General features: G+C 42.9%; 1 protein-coding gene across 1 annotated transcript in view; it reads left to right on the top strand.

Annotated features, from left to right (window-relative positions):
- Window positions 1-5,880: 5,880 nt before the first annotated feature.
- wscd2 (WSC domain containing 2) overlaps window positions 5,881-13,975 on the top strand; it is a 32,569-nt gene continuing 24,474 nt past the window's right edge. The window contains exon 1 of the mRNA XM_068566644.1: window positions 5,881-6,299. The gene's annotated coding sequence lies outside the window, so the exon portion shown is untranslated. The remainder of the gene's footprint in view (window positions 6,300-13,975) is intronic.

The raw sequence follows: 13,975 nt of genomic DNA, 5'->3' as shown, positions 1-13,975 counted from the left end.
CCAGAAAGAGTTTTTGATACACAGCTTTTTCATAAACAAACAAACGCCTCAATGAGTACATAAATGAAATCCTTCTCTGTAAAGTAGGTTAATGCATTGTTGGTCAGGGACTGGCAAATGTGTTAAAGTCAATAAATTGGTTTTGGATACGCAGGCATCATCGCAATTACAGTAGTGTTCATAACACATGAAGCCATTCAAATTTTCTAGCCTCATTATTTTTTGTCAGACGGATAATGTTGCAGCAGTGTTTTGTTATTAGTGTTCATTTAGGTGACTTTAACACTATTAATTAGAATAGTTTGAATGTCAGTAAGTTGCAAAGTGTACTAACTTAGATTCATCTCAGAAAGTCAGTAAGCACCATATGAACTGATCAAATATGAACTTATTTTTACATTTAATCCACATCAAACTGTTTTAAATGATTTACTAAAATACAAATAGGGCAGTGGGGGCAGCCTAAAAGCCCTTATTTAAGTCCAGCGTTGTACTGGGCAGCTTCCAGGTTTAACTGTGTGAACGTGATCGATGCCTTTCTGAAAAAGAGCACACTGCTCTCAGTGAAACGCCCTGCTGAAGGTAAAAGAAGGTGAAAAAAAACATATCTGTAATGTTTGATTTGTAACGTCATATTGACTACTATCTCACTCAAGATCACAAATGCACACACACAAAACCGTTCTCCACAACTCTTGTTTGTCAGTGAGGTCACTCGTCATACAGACTGCAGTCATTAATAATACAAGGCGAGAGTCAGAACAGACCAAAGAGAAGAGGTGGAGCTTTGAGACGGTTTGGCAGATATGAAGAACTGCAACAAAGCCACATGAAAGCATGTATCACATCTTGGCCGTTTATCAATGTCTGCAGCTTTTCCCAGTCGCACATACTTTTGGTCCTTGAACAAATGACAGCATCTTATCATACTGCTTGGGGAAAGTAGCTTAGGTGATATTACCGTCCACATGCCTGCTTTTAAAAGAAAACATGAATGTTAAATTAGAGCCTTTTATAAAACAAGATGATCTGTTCCAACTATGTGATTGTGTTGAAGCTGAAGCACTATGTGTCGCACAGGAAGCGAAACCACAGATCAAAACATCCAAAAACTATGTCAGATGTGTCTTATGACATATGGCAGGCAGCAGAGTCAAGAGGATCAAATGAAACTCAGGAAAGAATCATTATTTTTTGATGGTGACTGAAAGATGTAGGTCTCCTGTAATACTACCCCCGGCAGCAGCAACGACATTGAGACGCTCCCTGAATAGCAATTACAGCGCTTGGCTGATTTCAAGGCTCGGTGTTACAAGCAGAGCATTTTTTTGGTGAGTAATATTATACAGTAAAAAGTGATATGCCCTTGATTGCTGGAGTGCTACTGCCAGGGATTTAAGTTGAATGCTTAGGATAATCTCATCATTAATTCATATTTCTAATTAATTCAGCGTGCCCTTTAAATAATGCAGGATCTGTTTTTTTTTCAGAGAGATTACTGAATTATTAATTCCAGCAGCCATCACCAGGTCTAATAGAGGACTGCTACCTCAGTAAATCCAGCTACATCTGGTCCATCCCCTCTGACTTTATGAAAAAGCAGACCAGCGAGGACCTGTTTTCTTTTCCCCCTTGTCTACGCTTTCATCACCATTTATTATAAAACAACCCAATATGTCATGCTGCTGCCACGTGTTGTCCCAGAGCGCCCTAATCGGTTTCTGTCTTGGCTGCATATGTTATATGAAGGTGAGTGTTAAAAACAAACATGTTTCACAGGAAGGACAGTCCACATCCCTCTGAACAGAACATGTATCTCAATAAAAACTGTCACGATTTGATCCTAGATCTTAACGCAACAAGCACAAGGACATTTGTTCGTGTTTGTGGAGCCAAGGGAAGCCCCAGTCTAGGGCCACGCTGTGCTCCCTGAAGGACACAGTTTGACGTCAACAAAGTCAGTGCTGTCTGTCACGGGTTCTTGATGTACGACTTCTAGCCGCATCTTCAGAGTTCATATTGTCATTACCAACACATAGAACATGTAATGACAGTGATGTATAGTGTGGGGTAGATATAACCATGATACTAAGGGCTCCTTACTTCACTGCATGACACATATTATACATGTGTCATGTATTTGAGGCTTTACTGCAGGCTGACTATAGTGCTAAGTATGATAAACAGGAAGCTACAGGAAGTACATGTGTGCAATTCATTTTTTCAGATGGTAATGAAACTGTCACTATGAGCAGACGACAGTCATAAGGGAACAGGCGTAAAGCAGCAGCAGCAGCAGCCGCAGCAGCAGCAGCAGCAGCAGCAGCAGCAGCAGCAGCAGCAGCAGTAATGTCTACTCTTTATTCACTCATCATGTGGCTGATGAGTAGAATTGCTCTGCAATTATAATGCCACTTAATGGTCATCAAGGACAACAATCTGGGACTTGGAAAAGCATTTTGTGGTTCCATGATTTGTGTCTTAATCTCAGGGGATGAGTGAAATTCAACATGCCGTTTATGAGCAGTAAAAGCTTAAGTTTGGTCCAGTGATTCAAGACAAAGGTCCCAGTATAGTAAACAACACTTTGTAAACACTCAAACAAAAGAATTGCTCACAACACAAAGCTGTAAAATGTGCTTATGTAAACGCAACTGTTACCAAAAAGCTTCCTGTGGAGTGGGGAGCAAGTGTTTATTTGTTCAAAGGTCAAAGGGAGTGCACAGCAACTACACTTATCGATTGTGTTATTCCTGTGTCCAATCAATGAGAACTATTCCAGGAAGGAACTGGAAGGTTTCTCATCAGCTAAAAGTGATGAGCACTGAGCAGGGGAAAAACTCAGTGGAGTGGTCTTTCATTAATGACATAGGAGGTTTCACGATCAATCCCATTGAGAGTCCCTGATCGGTCCTGTGGGTGCATGGCCACCAGGCCGATCAAAAGATCACTATGCAGATCGACAAACACGACACGTGATTGTCAGCTGACTGACATGAGAAAGTAGCAGTTATATCACAGTGGAAAATGAAAAGAGGAAAACTAAATCAATTGTGTTTGTTGTTTGAGGCAATAGTTAGTTCCAACTGTGTTGATACAGGCCTGCAAAGTGTTATTTTAGACTTAGTGAGTGGTCCTTTTCTCATAGAATCCTTTACAGTCAGACTTCCTTTTGCAACCATGGAGTTGCCCCTGCTTAACATTAGCATGCTAGCGTTAGGTTTTGAACTCTTGATTGGACCAAACTTATTTTTAAAATATGCTATAGTCAGAAAGGTGCAATTGATCAATTGAAGGAAAAGTAGATCATGACAGTAAAAAAGATTATCAAGTGTAGTCATGGGAAACAGCTACCTCATCCTCACTCATGTGCGGATGACTGAGGATGTGAAACTTTAACACCTCACCGCACAGAACGTATGTCAACATTGCTCTCCGGATGATGAGTTAGAGTAACAGAGCTGAAGGTTTATTGTTCCCGATGTGCTGGAGGCAAGACTGACTTGTTTTGTTTTTTTGTAATGTGAGAGTTTCTAGTTTAAAACCTAAAACTGAATAATCATCAGTAACTAAGAGGCACATCTTGACATCTGACAGCTAACCCCTATATGACAGTTTATCCTTCATTCTTTTAGCATCTTCTAAGAGTTTAAAAAGTCTTCTAATGTGTAGGGAACATGTAGTTGTTCCCAAACTGTAGCTCTAGTAGATTTCTCAATGGGCTCTGTTTACAGCACAAGTGCTCGATCGGTCTTGAGTGAAACCTTACTTTGAATACAAACATGTGACGTGTGGGATTACGCATTAAAGTGTCGTTGACAGACTTTGGTCTCATGCTTTGCGCTTTAGATACGTGGGGGGCTGCACTGTATGTGCAAAACTGAAAGAGGAAAAAAATCCAACAGTATTTTTTCAGGTGATATTTTTGGGATTGTGTGCTATCTGGGTTCACAACACCCATTTGTCAGATGTGACATGGGACAGGCTCACCAGAAGCACCGTTTAACTGGTCACAATCTGAAAATGATAGAACATTTGTTCCCTTTTTCATACCGCCGCCTCCCTGTGAGAGAGCAGAAATTTTACACAATGAGCCCATTAACGTCTAATTTTGATTTCTTGCACCATATGGTGTACTCCCCACTCCTCACCTCTATCACTGCAATGCATGTGTGTTTATATCCATGAAAAAAAGAAACACAAAATAGGAGTGATGTTGTGCATCTATCTGCAACACTTGAGTGTGCAGTTTAGTTTAAGTTGTAGGACTCTGTTGTTTGGCCACTGTCCCATCCTGTCTTCCTGATTCAGCATGAGTAATATCACTGCTGCACACTAGTGATTTCAAGAGTGTCCCTCTGAGTTGGAGTCCATTGCTGAGTCACCACGTAGAGGAGAATAATTGTAGGTGACAGCGCTACGGGGGACTGACAGCACAGACAGCAACCAACCCATGAATTGATGCTGCTGAAATATGCAGAGTCATCCTCTGTTGTGTCAGCACACTATCTCTTAAGGCCAGACCAGGATTAAGCTTGTAATAACTGAGTGGCTATTCAGACAGCAGCTGATGGAGCTAGAAGGGACTAAGTAAGCTACCTCCCAGGTGAGACAACCCCATACTCTTTTATTCAAACATGATCTTTTTGTAAGAGCTATTTTACCAAAAACCCAGCAGCCAGGTGCAATGGAGGCTTTAACCTCCCTGCATGTACACTATCTATTCTGCTCGCATGTGAATTGTTTATTTGTGTACTGCCCTTTAAAAGATCTGTAAAATGCAGTTGTTCTAAAACTATTGATTTAACAGCTGAGACTGTCGGGCCCAGAACGATAAAGCTGATTGAAGCGCACGGTTTACACACAGCGAGATTTGCAGTTTAACCAAATGGATGATCACCCCGAACTGCGCGCAGCAAGGAAATGCACAGCGGCTGAACATCTGGAGGTGGGTTTGAGAAGGCTGAAGCAGAAATCAGGATTAACTGTCACTCAAAATGCAAATCAAGCAGAAAAAAGGAACCCTCTCAGAGTTAATACAACGTGTCAGTGGTGTGGTATACCCATGTTTGGCTCAGAGAGAGGCAGAAAAGGGTGAGTTGTTGTACATGTATTCACTTTAGTGCACTTATTTTATAACTCTATGGTTGTCCAATGGGCAGGGGTGAAAATAAAAATGGCACCAGCATGCAGAACGTTTTCTAGCATGTAGAGCAGCCGACGTGGCATTGCATCACATTTTCTAGAAGGGTACTTTTTGGGGGGCACCATGTTTCACCATTAGTGACTTTTATGTAAGGTCCCTCTAAAGAGCTAAAACATAGAAAATGAACACAAAATGCAATCTCGAACCATACTTCTGTACATTGTTCTGTTTCGGCTCCACGAGTGGTGCTTTATTCAATCAGAGCTGCTGGTTCACTGACAGTGTTTCTTTCGGGTCAAACAAACTGCACTCTAAACTAACCCAGAGCCTACTGCTGTTAAAACCACTATTATTGCTAAATGCAGGTGGATAGGACTACAAATTGGTATTTCAATGCTTCAGAAAACATTGTGTGATGTTGTAATTCGTGAAAGCTGACCGTCTGACTCGTATAGTGACTGAAATAACAACTCCGATGGTAACTGCGAGCGGAGATGGTGCCTCCGCGTCCGACCTCTTGTGCGTCGCCCAGAAAGCAGAGGCGCAGCGCGGCTCCTCCTCCTCCTCCGCCGCCGCGCCGCCGCGCCGCCGCGCCGCCGCGCCTCTGGGTGCTCTGCTGTGTCTCTTTAAGGACAGCAGGCAGTGCTGTTGGTCCGTGTGGGAGCGCAGGACGCACGGTGCGGCGCAGCTTCCCCGCGCCGTCAAGCAGCCTCCTTTCACATCGGACAGTCGACACAGAAGACAGGTCGGCCCTGCGCCTGCATCAATCACGCCGGAGCGGCGGCCAGCTGACCGCAGCGAGTGAAGCGAGAAGCGGACCGTCTCATCGGGGCTGATGTGGACCGCTGATCCTCCACAGCCAAGTGCGGTGCTCCCTCCTTCTCCGACTGAAAGATAGAAGCGTGTAGCGGTTCTCACAACAGTACATGACTGAACAGCACCGGGTGGCTACACGGGCTAATGAGATTGGCAAACCAACGTTAGTTCTCCGCAGATGAAAGCACAGTACCAGAGAGCTGGCCAGAGAGCACATTTGGCGGAATGATCGTGGAGATGAAACACCATGTCAGAGCCTGTGAGATCCTCAGCTGAGTTGCGTCTTGGGAACTGCATCAAACCATCTGCTGAAGCCTCCCTTTGACTCGGGTTTAAGGTAAGGGGAAGTCCCATTAAATTGGATGAGAAGCTAGAAGGAAATGTTGAATGTAAATGAGTCCTCTACCATGTGTGCATAGGTTGTTTTTATTGGTGGTGTTACAGAAGTCTGTATATGGAATCACTGGTATGATAACTGCTGGTTTACATCCTGGAGGTGCAATCCCAGAAATCCGTTGTCCACTGTTTTCCAATGATCACTGGCATTTGAATACAGAATTGTTGGAAAAGCCAAGTCTGAACAGTATAAGCAGGTGGCTTTGTCTATTAAAGGCAATATGCTTTGAATAGAATGAGCCTCAGGTGATACAAATACCTCACGTGGTGCCCTGTACACCACACAGAAACATTTACATGTACTATTCTATTTATTGGACTGGTTGGCTAATCCAGTTGAGAGGTTTGTTTTGTTTTGGCTGTGATATTTGCATGCTGCTGTGTGACAGTAAAAAAAAATACATTAGTCTTGAACCAGATGCACGGTTGGTCGGTGGCCCACAGTCTGAACAACTTCCTCCTTCTCTTCTAAGTGTGAATATGCTGACTTTCATTAGAGCACTCCTGCTCCATTTTCTTAATTTTAGTGTCAAATCTATCACATTACTTTTACATTTCTGTCACTTAACGATGAGCACCAGGAGAACAACGTCCTCACACTCATTTTGTTTCTGCTCATTTTGTTAATGTTTGAAACAGTCGGACTGTGTGTTTTGTACATTTTCTCTAGTTCCAGCTTTTCAGATTCACAATGAATCAATAAAGCAAATAATCATCGCAACATTTATAGTCAGCTGTGCAAGCATTTTACTTTAAGGGTAACTCGTAATGATTTGAAGGAAATAAATAATGCAATTTCAGTAGCTCCCTTGTTTCTGATGACCTCGGTGTACTGTACATCACCGTATCGAACCAGCCACCAGCGTGAAGTGGAAGAAGAAGAACATAATGGTTGTTAAGATTGATCACTCTGCTGTTAAAATCAATTCATGTACGGCACTAATTGCTCTTGCTGCTGCTATTTCAGCACTTGGCATGACGGTAAATAAAAAGCATAGAGCACGACAGACCTCTTGTTATGGCAGCACGAGCAGTTTATAGACCAAGCAGAAAGGATCAATATCATGAACGTCACTGTGAAATAGAAATGAAAGGTCTAACTCTAATTCGAGCTCTCTGTCACATCGCATAATGCGGTCTCAGCTGCAACATAGCAGACATTCGTGGATGCTCATTTAAAAAATAAAATCACAAAGATGTCAGTGTTGCTAGCAGCGTCTGAGCTGTCCCGGGAGCGCCGTCCTCCCTGAGGCACAAGTGAACAGACGTCAGTGCAATATTCCAACAACTGAGAAACATATTTCTACATATGAGAGGGTTCTGTTCCCACTTTTGCTATTGCTTTAGTGAACAATCAGGGTCGCGGCACTGGAATTCGACTGTCAATTTGATCTATTACGCCGAAAAGATTGAACCGTGACAGAAAAATGTTTTTGTCAGTTTGATGTTATATTTCAGAAAGTGGCTCGGATATGAAGTGTCTTGTGTAAGAACAGGGTGGCATAACGAAAAGGCCTCCAGAGCTTATCTCGTCAATCTCTTGGCGACCTTTCAGGGAGGAGTCATGGATCACAGCCATTGGCCTGCAGGCTCTGAAGACCGCCAGAGGAACTTAGAGTTTGCATGCTGGTGCTGGCCAACATGACAGTGAAGTACCACCAGTGCAGTGAGGGGCGTGTGTGTAGGTTGAGTGGTGTTCTTGCTGCTGATATATCACCATCAAGAAAGGATATCAAGATCCTCATTAGAGCGCCTACAAAATTAGCTTTGTGTTAAACACTCTGCTGACTTTGCCGAAAATTTCAGACTGTTTTTAGTGTGTGATGTTCAAATGCAGAATAGTCGTTTCACACTCAGTGGCTTCCAATTCTATTTTTATTGGTGTGAAACAGGGTATACTCTTGTTTAGTGTGGCTTGAAATAACTTCTTTTGCTCCTCCTTGAAAGAAAAGATGATTTTTGAAAAAGAATCATCTTTAAAACTGTGATACGGTCACACAGATCTGAGGAGTTGGTCAGCCTCGTTGCACGCTCACCTCAGCCAGATTTTCAGCTTATAGGAGGATTATTCACAGCATGTCTTTCAGAAGACGTATCCAGATAATCATCGGCCAGACAGGTGGTTAGGAAATACTGGGTGGGAAACAGAACCAAAATCCAGATTTTAACGGACGTCTCTCGGTTTTGTTGACAGATAAACACTCACATGGCTCAAACTCAGACTCAAACCTAGAATTCAGATACAACACAGCCTTAAAATAAAAGTCCATCAACAGTGTAAACCAAACGCCACGTAATAAACTTTAATTTTCATGAATGATTCCATGACTGAAGAAAACCTAAAAAGCCAATTATGCTTTTGAATTCAGACTTGCTGTTCAGACTTTTCTCTCAGACAGAGACAGGCACCCTGCTGAGGACAAGACTGGAGTTTAATCCAGCCAAGGCTAATATGAAGCCTTAAATGGTGTGTTTGCCCAGGTGTGTGTGTGTGTGTGTGTGTGCGTGCGCGCGTCTGTGTCTGTGTATTGTTGTGAGTCGGGGTGCAAGGTTGTGTATCTCCAACATCTTAAAACAGTCTATATCTGTATTACATAACTACTGTGTCCAAACAGCAGCATGTGTGTTTTTATAGTTACATGATTTACAGTAAAATATTTCAATTTAGAAAAAACTCTCTTCTCTTCCAAGACTTTGTCCCCAAATATGGATTATTACAACATTTGGACATGTCAAATGTGGCATCTACTCAGGCTCCTCTCAGTCTGAACCAAACTCTCAGTCAAGACTGACTCACAGCTGTGTGGACGTCCATCACTAAACGGCTCAGAGGAGGCAGCAGGCGGGAAGAGCGATGACGGGGGAAGAGAGTGTGAATGCATGGGAGAAAATGGAAAAAAAAGACGATGAGCAGATGACAAGGAGAAAACCGTGCCTATGAAATCCACATTCTCTGTGGTCCACGGCCGACCTTGAGATAGTGCCAGTGTTCGAGATTAGCACGTCACCGCTGTAATTGCTCACCTCGAGTAGCAGACCCCCTTGTCCTTTCTTCAGCTTGATCTCCGCCTCACAAAAAGGCTTTTGTTGGCATTAAACTGCCGGGCTCTGTTTTCTTTACCTGCTGCACCAACAGAGCTGTGACCTGGCAGTCACAGTGCTGCCAGTCTGTCTGTTAGCTGGAACTCAAACTAAAGCACCATTTATACTCCTAAAAGAGTGTCCACATTAATGGTATTTATACCCTAATAGGTCAAAGAAAACCAAATGGATGAAGATAACATGTAAGGGTCTATGCCCAATTTGACAGCAAACATTTAGAGAAGACTTTTTAAAGCACTATTAGGTCGATAAAGTGGATATTAAATGCAGTAAGCAGCCCTGTGGTGTTTTCTCAGCTTTCAGAACATCACCTCAAGCGATGTTAGTTCATCCGTGAAAACACATCTATCCAAATCCACACTGCACTGTCAAGATTTAGACAGGCTTTTTGCTTAAAAGAGGATGTCAGGAGATTTCGATAAGCCCTGTCCTGACAATACTGCAATACAGCAGCAGGAGCCCCGGTGTGATAAAGAGTTAGAAGGGGTGGAGCCCCTTCTGGGTCCGTCAGCTGTGCAGTCAGTGTCAGCAGTAGCTTCAGATGTCCATTGAGCGCGCCCGGACCTAATTGGGCTCTCACACTTGCCAGGGAAATTTGTCAGGTTGCTGTGAAATGAAGTACTCGGCCAAAACAAGATGTGCATCCCTCTGTTCCACCCCTCCACCACTGTGATTATCATGGGATAACAGCATACTCAAGCTTTGTAACAGATACACTACTTTTGAGACCTGCATGGTGGTGCAGTGACTTGTTCTGTCACCTCACAGCAAGGGGTATTTTTTATGAGAGCAAAGTGTAACCGGAGTCAAATTCCATGTACTATGTGTGTGCACACACATGGCCAATAAATCTGATTGTGATTCTCCCCGTGTCAGCGCGGGTTCCCTCCGGGTTCTCTGGCTTCCTCCCAAAGTCCAAAGACATCAGCTCACTTTAATTGGAGACTCCCAATTGCCCGTAGGTGTGAATGTGAGTGTAAATGGTTGTGTGTCTTTACACGTGCCCTGTGATAAACTGACGACCTGTCCAGGGTGAACCCCGCCTTCGCCCAATGTCAGCTGGGATCAGCTCCAGCGCCTGCGACCCAGAATAGGATAAGCGGTTTGGATAATGGAACTGCTTTTGCTTCCTTCCTGTTGGGAATAGTCCATTTAAGGGCAAACAGCAGCACATTTTCATGATACTTGTGTGCTCAGTAATTGCATCTACTGGGATTTCATGCGAGAGATGTGCAACAGTAACCAAGCATCGTCTATTTATACACACTTTAAGTAAGGGCTTATTATTCTTACACTCAGCCTTACATTTGGTTCCATTAATTTCCAACAGCAAGCAGGATGAGCGCCTAAGTCGATCCCCTTATCAGCTACTTTTCTGATTTGGCGGTAAGCAGAGCGCACACTCGAGCTCCTCTGCGGCGCTAATATCCTCCATCTGTCAGAGGAGCTGCCCAGGTTGGCCGTGATGTGAGGAACTATCACATGCAGTAAATGAAGCACGCCTGGTCAGCCACAAGCCCGGTTGCCACGCCTTGTCAACCCTCATCACCTCCGCTCTCTGTGTGACTGTGCAGATGTCTTTCCCAGGTTGCTTGAGGGGGGGATGACTCAGCTCCAGCTCAGCGCCTCACTGACTCCCTGTCCAGCCCTTTTCCTCAGTCACCCGCGGCATCTTGAACGCGGTCTGGCGGAGCCGCTAAGACTGAGGCCACAACACAGGCAGCATCGTTTGCTTTGTTAGACCCTCGAATGTCATGATTCCCAAGCACATTTTTGTCTGACGCAGCACCGCAGCACTATAAGAAGGGCTCGAGCACCTCTCCAACAATTCATGGGCTTGTTCAAGAATAATTGAACAACAAAATGAACACACAAAGCACCTGCTGTGGTCTCTAAATGCCAAGTTGTGATAATAATGCTCGCTCTTTCTTTCTCAGTTTTTCCTATCGAGTTTGTGTTCATGCCACTTCCATTTCGAGTAATGGATACAAATTCTTATCCTTTTGGCTTTTCTAATTTGCTAAGTAGCAGTGTGTGATGCTCAGGTGTAACAACAGACTATTTGTCATGTCAGCCAGTCGCAGCTGGTAGGTTTCTGCCGATTGAGACAACAACTACCAAAGTTCATCATCAGATGAGCAATGCTCTGTATTTTGTGAATTCAGAGCTAAATGAAGCAGAAATTAGACGTTCATTCACTTAGCATTTCTGTAATCTATCCACACAGATAGTTTCAGTTGTATCTGCTAAAGTTTTGAGATATCTGCCTCTGAAATGTCTGCCTCCACTCTAATATAATTGTGGGAATTGTGTTTGTGGTGCTCAGAGAATTGAAAAAAATCCTTCCATAAATGTCACAGTTACTCATTCGCTGAGAAACATTTTCTTTGGAATTGCTTTCCAGAGCCGCTTTAATGATTAAAGTCAAAAAAACAAAAACCAACTGTCTGCGTAGCAGGATGCCTCTACCGGGGAGACTGAAAATATATTTTTGGGACATGAGTGTACCACTTTTACCTTTACGTCAGTAAAAGCAACCACATTCATGTTGGACTGAAGTTTAGGTATTCATTTATGGAAATAAGTGAGCATCTTGCCGTTGTTCTGTAATTTCAGAGATTTACGTTTCTGTATCTTGTGCACACAAGCACACGCACACAAGCACACACACAGAGTTGTAAACACTGTTTAAACCTTAACAGTCTTCCCTACGTTGCCTCAGAGATGTTGTCTATGTTGCATCAGGGCAACGCTGAAACACAGCTGCATACTCGTCATATTTTATTCATCTTAGGAGAAGCAGCAGCACTGAGGCTCGCTTCTTCCTGCAAGCCTAAAGCAGGCAGCTGCCAGAAAGCCCATTTCTACTTGTACTTCTACACACACACACACACACACACACACACACACACACACACACACACACACACACACACACACACACACACACACACACACACACAAATATAGGCACATTTAAAGCCATATTATAGTGCTTGTCTGTGTACACAAATATACAAAACCTTTCCATCCTTTTGCAGAAGTTCCCCTTTCTCAATTTCCTTTGGGTCTTTTAGGCTCCATGGCGTAACTGATGACAACAGTTTCACATTCTGGAAAATGATCATAGTGATAATTATAATGATGAGTTGAAAGTATTAGAGAACAAAGTGTTTTTCTGAAACTGTGCAGTGAGTACATTATCAACAATAGTATTCTGATTTTCTACTAATGATAGATTTTTTTCTCCAGCTCGGTGGTTTAAAAACAAACTACCAAACAGACACAGAAATAAAGAAATACACATACATGTATACATTCAAAGCCTCATTTGTAGACTTCAATATGTATAAATTCAAGAGAATCAGGTCGCAATCATGCAAACGTTGTACTCTCAATACAGGATTTTGCATACACATACATTAAACCCACCTAGATTTAGACCAGACTTAAAATAACTTGCTTTGCTCAGTCATGGAACTGCCCTTTCATGGCGAGTTGATGGGACCAACATAGAGGACGTGATGACAACTTGTCAACAAAAACAACAACAGTTGACTAAAAATAGGACATACGAGCAACAAGGCTCCTAATGATGTTCCTATTTAATTGAAGAGGAAATGTTGACAGCGGGCCTCTGGTGCTGCTCGCCCTTTACAGGCGGATTTGCGCGACACTGATGAAGCCCCATGGTTCAGTACACACTTTGCAAGACGTGCGTACAGAGCAGTCTTCTACATACACACTCCATGTTCTTCAGATGAATGCATCCAGACCAGTGCACCCAGCTCGCTGCCCTGCGTGACTGTGCGCATTGAAGAGCTCATCAAAAAGGGCGAAATAGCTTTTTATCCAACAACAGTTAGAGTGGCAAAGGAGCTGACTGCTCGCATGCCATCCTTTCATTCTCCTTTTAATCAAAGTAAAAGTGGTGAAACGCTCTTTTTCTATTAAGTTCTCTACTTTCCTCTATTGTCACGTCTTTCTTCACTTCCCTTCGTGTTAGACTTTGCACAACTCCACAAGCATAGGCATCAAATGCTTTGGATTCGCCGGTGGGTTGTATGTGTAGGTGGGGGAAAGCAGTATATCCTGCATACTAATAGCAAGAGTATATTTTTCCATTGTAGGGAAAAACAAGATTCGTGTCATTACTCAAAACATGTGTATTGGCTGCATTGGAATCTGTACTGTTGAGTGTACAGCCTGTGAAAAGAAACTTGCTAATACAACTTTCAACTATATCATTCAAATCTGTTGAGGAAACAGTCTCAACATATTAGTCATTTAACTCTGTAGTTTTACAATTATTTCCAAACATCACTGAAGCTAAAACAAAACAGATGCTCTTCACATTTGCCTTAAATGTTTATAAAACATATCCGTTTGTTATTTGTAGTCCAGTCTGGTGCAGTGTAAGTCAGTGGAAAGTAACCAAGTATGGTTACTCTAAAAATACATTATTGCTTACATTATTATGCTTCTATTTAGCAATAAAACTACACACAACAGAAT

The sequence above is a fragment of the Clinocottus analis genome, unplaced genomic scaffold (genome assembly GCF_023055335.1).
Source record: "Clinocottus analis isolate CAN_PGR_092001 unplaced genomic scaffold, fCliAna1.0.p SCAF_7, whole genome shotgun sequence".
Classification (NCBI taxonomy): domain Eukaryota; kingdom Metazoa; phylum Chordata; class Actinopteri; order Perciformes; family Cottidae; genus Clinocottus; species Clinocottus analis.
The sequence above is the reverse complement of the archived record's forward strand: the minus strand, read 5'-3'. Positions and strand labels throughout refer to the sequence as shown.